Below are 13185 nucleotides of genomic sequence, written 5' to 3' on the forward strand. Positions count from 1 at the left end.
GGACATCCAAAAATTAATTTCCAAATTGTAACTAGCCCATAACAGAATATTGTGCATCTGAGAATAATATTGTAACAATAATCCTTGCATTTGCGTCTAGAAGACACGAAAGCACTTCACAAAATATGCTGTAAAGTGAATTGACTGTATATTTGTGGGCGAAACGCGGCAGCCAATTGTGCACAGCGGTGTCCCACAAACAGTCATGGATTGAAGTGACCAATTTATTATTGTTTTTTTCTTGAGGGATTATTCTTGAGGCGTGCGGAGTAAGGAAACTTGCCCAAGGTTTCGTCCTGCAGGGAATCGAATCCAGATTTCTCGCTTGAAAGGCGAGTGCTCTAACCGCTGAGCTACAGGACTCCACACAAAAAAAAGGTCAAGGTCTCATACACCATAGTTTCTAAGTGTTCCTGGAGGTAATGGGTGTGAGACCTTGACCATTTTTTTTGTACAAAACAATTCACTAAACATTTTACCTTAATAGCTGTCTGTACAGCACAACTAACTAACTAACTAACTAACTAACTAACTAACTAACTAACTAACTAACTAACTAACTAACTAACTAACTAACTAACTAACTAACTAACTAACTAACTAACTAACTAACTAACTAACTAACTAACTAACTAACTAACTAACTAACTAACTAACCTTATGCAGCCTCTGGTCACATAGTATTTTCCCATGGTCACTTGTTAATTTTTATCACAGAAATTTGGTGTGATGAAATTTATGTCGGATACGTTTTGCCTCTTCACTCTATCCATCTTGCAGGGATGTCGCACCCAGCATGGCGACTGATCATTGTCTGCCATGGGGGGAATGGTGTTTACACCATCATGTGGAGTCCTTAACTTAGTGGTTAGAGCACTCGCCTTGCAAGTGAGAGGACCTGGGTTCAATTCCCGAGGAGGGCAAAATGTTGGGCAAGTCTAGCTGTAAGTGGAAACCCGGTTGTTAGTCGATTGGTGGATCACTTTTCTGGGGAAAATAATCCCTTCAAAAAAAAATAATAATTTTGTCACTCAATCCATGAGTATTTATGGGTTACTGATGTGTGCAATTGGCTGTCACATTTCGCCCACAAAATATACAGTGAATTCACTTTAAAGTATATTTTGTGAAGGGCTTTGAGACAACAACAACAAGATTCCATTTATAGAGCGCCTTTCACGTCGGGAGGACGTCCCAAGGCACTGGACATTTGGGTCAGGACCCGAGCAGGGGGGAAATGGTCAGGATGAGGGGGGGGAAGGGAGGGAGCGAGGAGGGGGAAGAGAGTCAAGAGGGGAGCTGAAGACACGGTCAAAGAGAAAGGTCTTGAGACCGGCCTTGAAGGAGGAAAGGGAGGAGGCGGCGAAGGCACTGGGGGATGGAGTTCCCGAGCCTAGGGGCTGAGAGGCTGAAGGCCCGGCCACCGATGGTAGGGCGGTTGGGGCGGGGGGTGTGGAGCAGAAGGAACGGAGGGTACGGGCAGGTAGGTAGGAGGATAGTAGGTCAGAGAGGTAGAAGGGAGCAAGGCCGTGAATGGCCTTGTAGGTGAGGATGAGGATCTTGAATTCGATCCTCTGGGGGATGGGGAGCCAGTGGAGGCGAGCGAGGGTGGGAATGATGCGGTCGCGAAGCCTGGTGTGGGACAGTACACGAGCTGCAGACGTCTTAAGAAGACATGATAAAGCGCTATATCAACTGCAAGGATTATTATTATTATACCAAATGCAAGGCTTATTATTATTATTCCAGTATCAATGTGAACTAATATCAAAAATCAGCAGCATGAAATAAATATTTAGAGTGATTAACAGTCAGATACACAACATAAAAGTTAATCTCTACAGTTAGTACTTGGTTTCATTTATAGCTGTTTATAATTCATTCTCAATTAATAATATAATTGAGCATGTGCTTCCCTTTCCAAAACACAAATTAGTTAATTGTACAATTGTGTTAGGAAAGCAAGGCTCACCGTTTAAAAAAAAAGTACACTTCATTGCTTTGAAACATTGTACGTACTTCAGTGGAAAAACTTTGGACCTCAGCCTTAATCTAATAGGAAAACAATTCATCCATCAGATGGCGGAAGTTCCTGTATTACACCCTGACGTCCAATTAAGCGTGTCAAGAGATTTTTTTAATACGAAAATTAAAAATCTACACCGTTCTGCTCACATCATCGGAAAGAACTTTCCATGATATAAAACAACTGATGTTTTGCCACATTCTGGATGAATGCCAAGCGACTGACTGCCTTTTAATATTTTTGTCAGCTATTTTGAAACTTCCAGGAAACAGAAGAAATAATTAATGGACATTAGCGTTTCACTTTATCTCTTAACCCTCAAGTTCCCAAACATCCAGGGGAAAAAAAAACATTGAAAAGATTGTTCCAGATGTTTCATTGCACCACCTAAATTTATAACAGATCATTAAGTAAGATACTGATTCCATTTTAAAAATTAAAATGTAATGTTGTGACAAGCCGTGAGATAATGAACTTCTAACAAATTTGGCCTGAGGCCACACATCTGAGAAATGAGGAGTGAAGTGGGATTACAAACCATTGCTCGTGCACACAGAGTATATACTGTTATTGAGAGGTACAGAATCCTTTCGGCCCATTGTGGCAATGTTGGTGCTTCAATCCCCATTATCTATTCTAATCCCACTCCCTGCTTTTCCCCCCAATACCCTTTAATGTTATTTTCCTCACATACTTATGCAAGTGCCTTATAAAGAATGTTATGGACTTGCCTTCAACAGCATAATCATGGTAAACAATTCCATATTTTAACAACCGTTTAATTATCCCTTAACTTGCCCGCTTTTTTCTTTTGTTAATAATCCTCAATTTATGCCTTCCTTTTATCGACTCATCAGTCATTGCAATGACAATCGTCTTTCTATATTGACCCGGTCAAAACTATTCATAATTTTGAAAATCTCTATCAGATTTCCCTTAACTTTGGAAGTGCTCTGAGAAGTTTCCCCAGGTAAAAGGCACTACAGGATATAAACACAAGTTGCTGTTGCTCTTTTCGTTCTAAAAAAAGTCCTAATTTCCACATTATTGTAACCTCTCACCCCTGGTAACTACCTAGTAAGTCTCCACTATAATTTCTCCATGATGTGATGTCCTTTCTATAATGGGGTGCTCAAAATTGAACACAGTGCTGCAACATTGAAGCTAACCTCCTTGCTCTTGTAGTCAATGCGCTACGTGAAACAAAAACCTACAGTCATACAGACAAAAGGCATATATCAAAGGCCGAATAAACAAACCACTCTTTATGTCCAATACGAACTTGGATACTTTACTGAATACTTTACAAGAGCATTTCGCAAAAACGTGAGAGTTTTAAAAACTTGTAGCATCTTAACTTGTTAGCGAAAAACATCGGGATGGTTTTGAAATATCCTTACTGTTACAGTATTGGAAATTAATTATACAGTTCTCAGTGCTTTGAATGTTTCACATGATTAATAGACATCTGGAGTAAAATCCAATTTACAAACTATAATCATGTATGATTTCATCCCCTTCCCAATTCACTATCCTTTTGTCCCATCATCTCTTGAAAGTACCACCTCACGCTCTGGTATGGATTGACAGGCATCAGAAGCTCTCTGGGCTTCATAGTCAGCCTGGCCTGTGAGTGTTGGCAAGCCATTTGACTATAGGAGAATCACAGTCAAGCCTGATCCTGTCCTCACCTGATGGGTACACACACACATCCCAGCAGAGTCACTGGATAAAGATCAGGAGCCTCCCCTGGTAGTTCAATTGGTAAACTGAGCTATACAGTACCAGGCTTGATTAACATGCATGGATCCCAGTTAGTTGATCTCAGCTGTGGCAGCAGTGGGCCTCTACAATTGCTTCAGTGTCTCTGGGGTAGGGAGGCAAAAATCGGCCAGAGTTCTTTTTCCTGATCACTATCTAGTGTTTCCAACTGGAAATGTGTATGTGTGGAGGTCAGGTAGAAGTTTTATTGTGTTGCCTAGACTCATTCGTGAAGAATGGCTACTCCAATAGGATACCAACAAAGTTGCTGGACCTTAGGCAAATATTTTAGTGTAAATTACCACCTTTCAAGTAGGGAGAAGACGAGTAAAAGAAAAAAGTTTGCTTTGGTATTCTGCAGAGAGTTTCTCATGTTAATAAGAAAAAGATCAGTACTGTGATGGAAGGACGGTAGGTTGGGTATTCTGGAAGGATGAAGTGAAAAGGATCAAATGGCTTTTTTCTGAACCTCTCTTGAAATCTGGAGGAGGTGTAGTGGAGAGATGAGGAGAGATGGAGAGGAGAATTGAGCTCCTTCTTTGGGGTGAAAAAGGCAAAAAATAATGTCGAGTTAGCACTCCCTAATATCTTGTTCAAAGCCTAGGAATTGACAGCTTGTCCATCACTTCAGTCAGGAATCTGCAGATGAGATACATAATAATCTCTGCTTGCACTATCTGCAGTTAATAAAAGTATCAAAAGTAAAAACTACTAAAAGCAGATATTAGTAATTCAATGCAATATCAGAAACAGCACAAATCTGGAAAAGGCAAAATTCAGTGATTTAAAATAATGCAAGTTTTAAGTGGGCTATTTGTTTATAGAAGTGCTTTTTATATCTGCCAATTAATGTATCTTCAGAATTTATTGATATGTTGTAGGTTAGGAACATTGCAATTTATGAACACATTTAATCCGAGTCTGTTCTACTACACATCATTCCATGGCACTACGTGGTACCACTTCACCGCCATCTCCTCCTGAATCCTTCAATTGATTCTACATTTTTTGCTATAACATGGCAGCACTACTATAAATATCCCACCTCTATCATGATGCAATCTTAACAGCAACGCACCTTAAATCTCCAGAGCATTACTGTGATAATTCAGTTCCCTGCTCATTCGATTTGGGCCTCAACAAGCTCAAACCAATAAACTAGATTTGTTTCCATTAACATCTGGACTAAGGATGTCAGGATTCTGTGACTGTGACTCCCACAGCTACACGTAGTACAATGAAACAAACTCAAACTCATTGCCTGGAAACAAATGGAAAAAAAATCCACTCCATTCTAATATTAAAAAAAAGTTTATGCTACATTACAATCCTCCATATAACTTAGCCATTATCCTCAGCAGTGTCGTGGAAAATAGTTGCTTGGAAAATAGTTGCTGCGTTTGTCTACAAAAACAGTTATTACACTTGACCATAATTATTGTTATGTTCTTCAAAACATTTGATGTTATAGGGGCTTTACAAGCATGAAAGTTATGGATTACATTAAGATTGTTGATATTTGTGCATAATTGTGGGAATGCAAACATTTTATTGTGGTGTACATATTAGTGTGGAGATGCAGGCAATAGTTTAAGTGTTAGAAATTCCCTCACAAACTAGTAATTGACCATGAAGGAAGGGATATGTGGCACAATCACATCTGACTGCTTTATTTCAAGTCCAACTATCATTTGTAAATTGGATTGCACCAAAATCAGTATGAGCTGTGATTTGAAAATTAATGTATAAATGGGGTGAGAGTGGTTTCAAGTACTGCTAAATATTTCCCTAGTACATGGTTGCACATCTGCCACTGAGAAACATATGACCTGCTGTGAAGAGATTTTAGCAATTTGTAGCACCACCTTCTGGCAAGATTGCTTTTAGCGAACTTGATTTAAATACAATAAAACATTCTCATATGAACTAGCATCTTTATGTAGAAGACAGAACCAAACACACTCACAAAATAGACTTCTCGGATAGTGTTGAAATAAAACACTTGGTGAGGTTTCCCTGATACTTTAGTTTTTTTGCAAAACCACTATTCAGAGTGGAAATGGGCTACACAGACAAAAGAAAATCACTCATTTCATCTAGTCTCTGTTGAGTTAACTGCGGGTAGCTCAAGATGGTTGCACAATTGATCTAAGGAACACTGGGCTATGGAGTAGGTTAGAAAATAGCCAGGATTCCTGTTCTTTATCGCTATACAGTGACCCCTACTGGTAAATGGTAGCATACATGGACTCAGGAGAAGGCCAATCACTCTCAACTGAGATGAGATACCCCCTTTGTTAATGCTCATGGACTTGACTCACACATGGATAATAGCCATTTATCGAAGATTTAGGAAGACACCTGGTGCCCTTGCAACCATACTTAGGAAATGTGATGCCAAAATTTGCAGGTGACACCAAACTGGAGGGCGCAGTAAACAGTTAAGTGGATTGCAAAAGAATAAGAAGCTGTCTACAGTCTAGATGATAGGAACCTAAGAGAAGTAGAGGAGCAAAGAGATCTGGGGACTCAGATCCACAAATCTCTAAAAGTAGCTACAAGGGTAGATAAGGCTACAAAAATTGGGTCTTCGGTTTCATATCCAGAGGGATAGAATATAAAAGTGAGGAGATGATGCTGAATTTATACAAAACCTTGGTTAGATCACATTTGGAGTATTGTGTCCAATTCTGGTCTCCACACTATCAGAAGCATATAACAGTGATGGAAAGATTACAGGTTTATGAGGATGATACCAGGACTGGCATGTTACTGCTATCAGGATAGACTCGAAAGGTTGGGCTTTTTTTCACTAAAGAGGCGGTTAAAGGGGTACCTAATACAGGGGTTTAAAATCAGATAGCGTAAGATGCATTCAAGAGAAAGCTAGAACTTCACATGAGGGAGACAGGAATAGAAGGGTATGGGAGGGAGTAAGGAATGGGTGAAGACTCATCTGGAGTATAAACACTGGCTCACATTGTTCACTAATGCTCATGTGGATTGGTTAGCCTGTTTCTGTACTGCATATTCTTTGTAATCTTTGCAAAAGGTGGGGTGGGAGAAAAGAAGCAAAAAAATCTAAACTAAATTATATATAATTTCAAGTTAATTTAGCTGTGAACCTGGCTTGGTTGGTAGCACTCTCGCATCTGAATCAGGTTGCGGGCTCAGGTCCCTTTGAGCTCACATTCTAGGCTGACACTCCAATAAATGATCCAATAAGTGACACTCCATCTCACTCCAGGTGAGATGCTAAATGGAGGTTCTATCTGCTTGGAAATCTGGTAGATGTTATGGCACAATTCGAAAATGAAGGGAATTTCCCAGTGCCCTGGCCAACAATCCCTTCTGATAAAATTGGTCTTTCACTTCATGGATGTTTTTTGGACATTGCTGTGAGTTTCGCCTACAAAATAAACAGTCACTACACTTTACAATGAATCTTGTGATGCACTTTGAGATGTTCTCCTAACTTGAAAAGTGTTATATCAAATGCATATCACTATCATTAATTACACTTAAAATGCATTGAAAATCACATCCACCAATAATGCAATTTGGAGCTCTGATAAAATTAAATATGCTTCCTTAAAAGTTCAATAGATCACCAAAAAGAACATTGAAGGGGAAATTTCGGAGCAGATATAAAACTGATTCATGTTTCCATTTGTACTCCAATGGTGCATATCTATTTCCTGATGAAAGCACCTCCTCGAGGTGATTCGGCAGGCAGTCTCCCACCCAATTTGCTTGAAAATCACAAACTAGGGACAGGATTTATCGTAGTTTTAGCATGAAATGTACAATATAAATAAGCCATCCAAATAATGGGACAACTTCATCCAGTGCAGATTAGCAATATCCAATTAAATATTGGATGAAACAAAGAGTATTATAAGTTAATAATAAATGATTATTAAATGCTTTCCACATATTGAGTCCAAAACGATGAGCAAAGGATCTACCAGGCCATTCAGAGAACTAGTATCTTAGGTCTCAGCTACTGTGCTTAACAGGAGATACACCTATCTCTCAAACAAATATCAGTAATATCAATATATCCATATCTGTGAACAACAGTCTCCCAGGGATACCCAAGATATGGTCAACTGATGGATTACACTAGAGAATGGCTTCAAACAGAACGCAGAAAATAGCACCCAGAATGGATGTATATATGGATATACTAATATGGATATACTAATATACCTCATTAGTATTTCTTTGTTTCTTATGAAAACAGCAAAATACCTACACAGAACAAAGCCAGCAACATTCTGCGCACACAATTATGGTTTGTACCAATACAACAGCTGGAAAATTACTCTCTGCCCACGGAATTGGCATTTGCATCATTGAACCAAATCTGTCCACGTTTTAAATACTAAAACATGAAACAAGCTTTCATCTACGTCACTCTGAATGTTAACAGTGATTTGGAGTATCAATAATGATTGACCAATGCTCATAAATGAAAATGTAAAATAATGGATGGATACAGTAATTATTTTTGTCTATTCAATTAGAATGCATAATATGATGTTGTATTTTATTTTCAAGTACAAACATATTTTTGCAATAATATTTCTGTATTCAGTACATGAAATGCCTGCAATTGTCTAAATTATGGCCTTCTCTGTCGGTTTGTGTTTCACTAATATCACACCACTCTATTTGCACAGAGCATTTTCATTTTTGTATGAATAATTCACAAAACATAATTTACAAACAATCCTGGAACGATAATAATTCCTTGCATTTTACACAGCGCCTTTCACATCCTGAGAACATCTTAAAGTGCCTCGCAGGTTTTACCGTAAAGTATGGGCAAATATTACTGGAAGAGCAATGGGACATAAAATATTGTAATTGATAAAACCATTTAAAATATTAATGCTAGGTATCCCGAGTTATTAATAGTCAGATTATAACAGAATATTGTAAGGCACAATATTAAACTCAGTACATCTAAGGTCTCAGTGTACTATGCTAGTGGAGCAATCACTAGAGCAATTATAAAAGCCAATATGAGCACGTAGTCAAAATTCGGCAAACCACTGATACTGCTCTTGAATTAGGAAAGCAGAGCTGTGTATTTACTATTTGTATAAATATTGCAAAGTAAACAGTGCACTTACTGCCATAGCCATCACATCCTGCAGTATGTTCAGCTGATTCTAAATGCGTGATGCTTCTGGCGAATAATAATAATCCCAACATTTGACACAGCACTTTATCACGTTGTTGAGACGTCTCAATACACACTGGAATGTCATGGCATATTAACAACAACTTGCATTGATATAGCGTTCTCCACGTCCGGTGGTGTCCTAGAGCGCTTAACAATGGTGGAGCCTGATGCTGAGCCAGAGGGAGGCGGAAGGTGACCATAGGCACGGTCAACAACAACAGCAAACTTACATTTATAGAGCACATTTCACGTCGGGAGGACATCCCAAGGTGCTGAGGAGGAAGGTCTTCAGGTCCAACCTGAAAATGGAGAAAGGGGGCGAGGCGAAGGGATTGAGGGAGGGAATTCCATAGCTTTGGGACGTAGTGGCTGAAGTCATGGCCGCCGATGGTGGAGCAGAGGATTCAGGGGACACGGAGGAAGCCGGACCCAGTAGAGTGGAGGCAGCAGGTACTGCTGTGGGGAGAGAGGTTAGAGAGATAGGGGGATGCCAGGGAATGGAGGGATTTAAACACTAGAGTGAGGATCTTGAAGTGGATCTGATCTGTGACAGGGAGCCAGTGGAGTTTGGCAGGACTTGAGTAATCGGGGTGTGGGATTTAGTGCCGGTGAGAATGTGAGTGGGGGAGTTTTGGATAAGTTGAAATTTGTGATCAGTGGAGGGGAGACTGACGAGAAGAGTGTTAGATTGGTCTAGCCGAGAGGTGACAAAGGCATGGACAAGGGATTCGGCAGCTTTTGGAGTGAGGTATTGTAGGAGACGGGCAATGTGGCAGAGGTGGAAGAAAGCGGTGCTGGTCAGGGACCGGATGTGGAGAAGAAAGGATAACTGGGGATCGAACTAGATGCCTACATTGCACATGAGTTCAGGCACCATACATAGGTGGTCAGTTACCCAATATCCATGTACATCTTTTAGCGCCTTGGGAGGTCATCCTGCCATGAAATGCACTATGTGAATACAATTTTTGTTGTTGTTGTCATTGGGTAGCAATCAGGAGTGGGGTATCTGCCTCATAAACTTGGTCAATTTAGCTATTTGCAATCTAACTGAAATAGGTAAATTCCAAATAATAATCCTTGCACTTGATATAGCGCCTTATCCTGTAGCTCAGTGGTTAGAGCACTCGCCTTGCAAGCAATACACCTGGATTCAATTCCAGGCAGGGTGAAACCTTGGGCAAGTTTCCTTACTCCGCACGCTTAATAATAATCCCTCCAAAACAAATCAATAATAAATTTGTCATTTCCAATCCACGACTGTTTGTAGGACACTGTTGTGCGCAATTGGCTGCCGCGTTTCGCCCACAAATATACAGTTACAGTCTATTCTGTGAAGCGCTTTGAGACGTCGAGAAGACGTGAAAAGCGCAATATCAAATGCAAGGATTATTATTATTATCTCGTTTTCGAGAAGTCTGAAAGCATTTCACAGAATATACTGTAAATTGACTGTATATTTTGTGGACGAAACACAGCAGTCTATTACGCACAGCAGTGTCCCACAAACAGTCATGAATTGAGTGACCAAGTTATCATTATTTTATATTTTTTTTTGAACAGATTATTACCCCCGGAAAAGCGATCCACCAATCGACTAACAACCTGGTTCCTATTTTACTGCTGGGTAAACAGAAGCTTCTGGAGTAAGGAGACTTGTCTAACATTTCGCCCTGCCCGGGAATCAAATCCAGGTCCTCTGACTTGCGAGGCGAGTGCTCTGACCTAAGACCTTTCTAGATCCATATTTGTGATGGTCTTTTTTTCTGGTACCATTATTTAGATTGTGGCAATGCAAAAAAAAATCAGCATGAAAATATTTGCACATGTGTGGAACATATGATGTCATAACATCACATACCACAATGCCAAACTCACTGTACAGACTCACACATGAACACTGGCATTTGGGCGACACAATGGATGGAGAATTGCTCTCACAGAAATGTTTCATACCAGAACAAAAAAGGAATCAAATGCCTTCAGGAGGGGATAAAATTGTTGCAGAAAATCATGAAGTGACAATGAAAAGAAGTGCGCCTAACAGATTTTTTACAAACAATAAAAACATCGAAAATATATTTTTTTCCTCCACCTATCACAACTTAATTCCAATTATTTATTTACCTGCTTTTATTTAGTGACATAATTTTGTTTCCTAACCTTCTGCATGGATGATAACAGTAAGAATATCATTAGGTTCAAGCAGGTGGTCACAGTACTGTTATAAAGGCTTTGGCCTTTGTGATTTGAGCAAAATCCAGACTACAGTTGTCCATTTTTATCTGGCAGAATAGTGATGTCGCAATGTAATTAACTGGAACATTACTAGGAGCAAACCATTACTAAGTATGCTGTCATTTTTTGACAAGAGTATTACAAATCTATCTTGTTGAAGGCATCATCTTGCATAAAATCCAGAACTCATGAGGAAGGTTAGAGGCAAGAAGCAGAGGAATAAAGCAAGGAATTTGCCTGCCGCAGTGGAGTGATTACACACAGTCACTTAGTGATAACCAAATGATTTACTGTCAGAGGAAAATACATCAATCTGGTTGTATGCTTGTAATAAATAATTCATATAAAACCAATCACATTTATAGGGATTTTAAAGAGCTGGTAAAATAATACTCAGTTTATCCTTTAGCTCTGTTTGTAAACCGTGATTCACAGTGGCAAGATTTAGTGATTCAACAATATTACTCTGTCGTGGGTTTATTTTTCAAAGTGGGATCAAAAAGGCCCAGCAAAACCTGCATTGCAGTAGTTTGTGATGTAGCAGATATTGCATCTGCTTCACTTCAAACTTTTTCAGCAGTCAATAAGGCATCTGCCAAAATAGATTTTTTTGAAGCCTGCTGTTCTTGGCATAAACAAAGCCTGTCCAAAATCTCCAAAAAAGGGTGGCAGTATTCCCTTCAACTTCAAGGATTTTGCGGTTGTTAAATAGACTCTAGTGAGAATTAATTTATGTCAAATGTAAAAACTATCTCGATTTTAAACCATGAAAATCAAAAGGCTACCAAAATTAAAAGGTTTAACAGTTATCATAAATGTATCAATAAACCAGAGAGTAACAAAATGCCCTTCAAGTATTGTAAAGCTTAGATGATGTGTGCCTTGTGTTTTTTGAGATTTAATATTTATCTCATATATATGAGAATCATTCGCAATAACGTTATTATAATAATAATCCTTACCTTATCATGTCTAAACCTTTCAAGGCCCTTCAGTTTTTTTGTAAATTGTGGTGATTGTGTATTTGTAGGTGGGCACGACAGCCAATTTGTGCACAGCAATGTGCCACAAACAGTCATGAAGTGAATGACCAATTTATCTGGGGAATTTGTTGGCCAGAGCGCTGGGAGAAACTCCCTTCTCTTTTCAAATAGTGGCATGGAATTTTTAAGGTCCACCTGAACAGACAGAGAGCGCTTCTATTTAATGTCCCATTCAGAAGCCAGCACCTCCAGACACTGCAGGACTGCCATCCTGGACCAAGAGCTCAAAGTTCTGAAATGCGGCTTGAACGCACAAGCATTTGCCTTAGTTATGCATTTCTACATAAAAAGAAAACACTGTACAAAATATTGTTTTTTCATCGCACAGAACGTGGTGACAGATCATTATCTGCCTTAAAAATGATGGTGCTCACACCAATCCTCTGGACGTCTAAATATAGTTAAACACTTAATACAATTAAGTACTTCTAAATACAATTAGCATCACACTTTCACGTGTTGGTCAGTGCACTGTAGAAAAAAACCTGGGGATAACATGACTTTCTGAACACCCATGTAGATTAAATCTCATTATAAATCAACTGGGGAGAGAATTCCATATTCTGCCGTATTTGCACATGATTGATATTTCGTCCTCTTGTATCGTTCTTCAAAATGCTTCTTTACCAAATCTTAGAATATTGATTAAGTACAGAATTTTGACCTCTGCTATCTGCACTTCAAATAGGTTAAAATCTTATAGCTTCCCACGTGCTCATGAGTTTACTCAAAACACTCTATTTGTATTGCAGTTGATGGTTCATCCACCAATTCCTTTTCCATCAGTCAAGGGTTCTCCATGCTAACTGACTGGCATTTTGCTACTCTATATCAATGGCTTCCTACAACTTGCATTTATATAGCGCTCTTCATGCAAGATTCCAATGAGACAACTAAGACATGGTTTAGGGTCCCATGGTCTG

The 13185-nt window shown here is 39.2% G+C and overlaps 1 protein-coding gene and 1 non-coding gene across 2 annotated transcripts in view; both read right to left on the reverse strand.

Annotated features, from left to right (window-relative positions):
- clybl (citrate lyase beta like) overlaps positions 1–13185 on the reverse strand; it is a 100914-nt gene that overhangs the window by 64855 nt on the left and 22874 nt on the right. The gene's annotated exons all lie outside the window — the stretch shown is intronic.
- On the reverse strand, positions 292–363 carry trnae-uuc. The gene has a single exon. It is a non-coding gene; the product is annotated as a tRNA-Glu (tRNA).

Source organism: Callorhinchus milii, unplaced genomic scaffold, assembly GCF_018977255.1.
Source record: "Callorhinchus milii isolate IMCB2004 unplaced genomic scaffold, IMCB_Cmil_1.0 Scaffold4, whole genome shotgun sequence".
NCBI classification, from domain to species: domain Eukaryota; kingdom Metazoa; phylum Chordata; class Chondrichthyes; order Chimaeriformes; family Callorhinchidae; genus Callorhinchus; species Callorhinchus milii.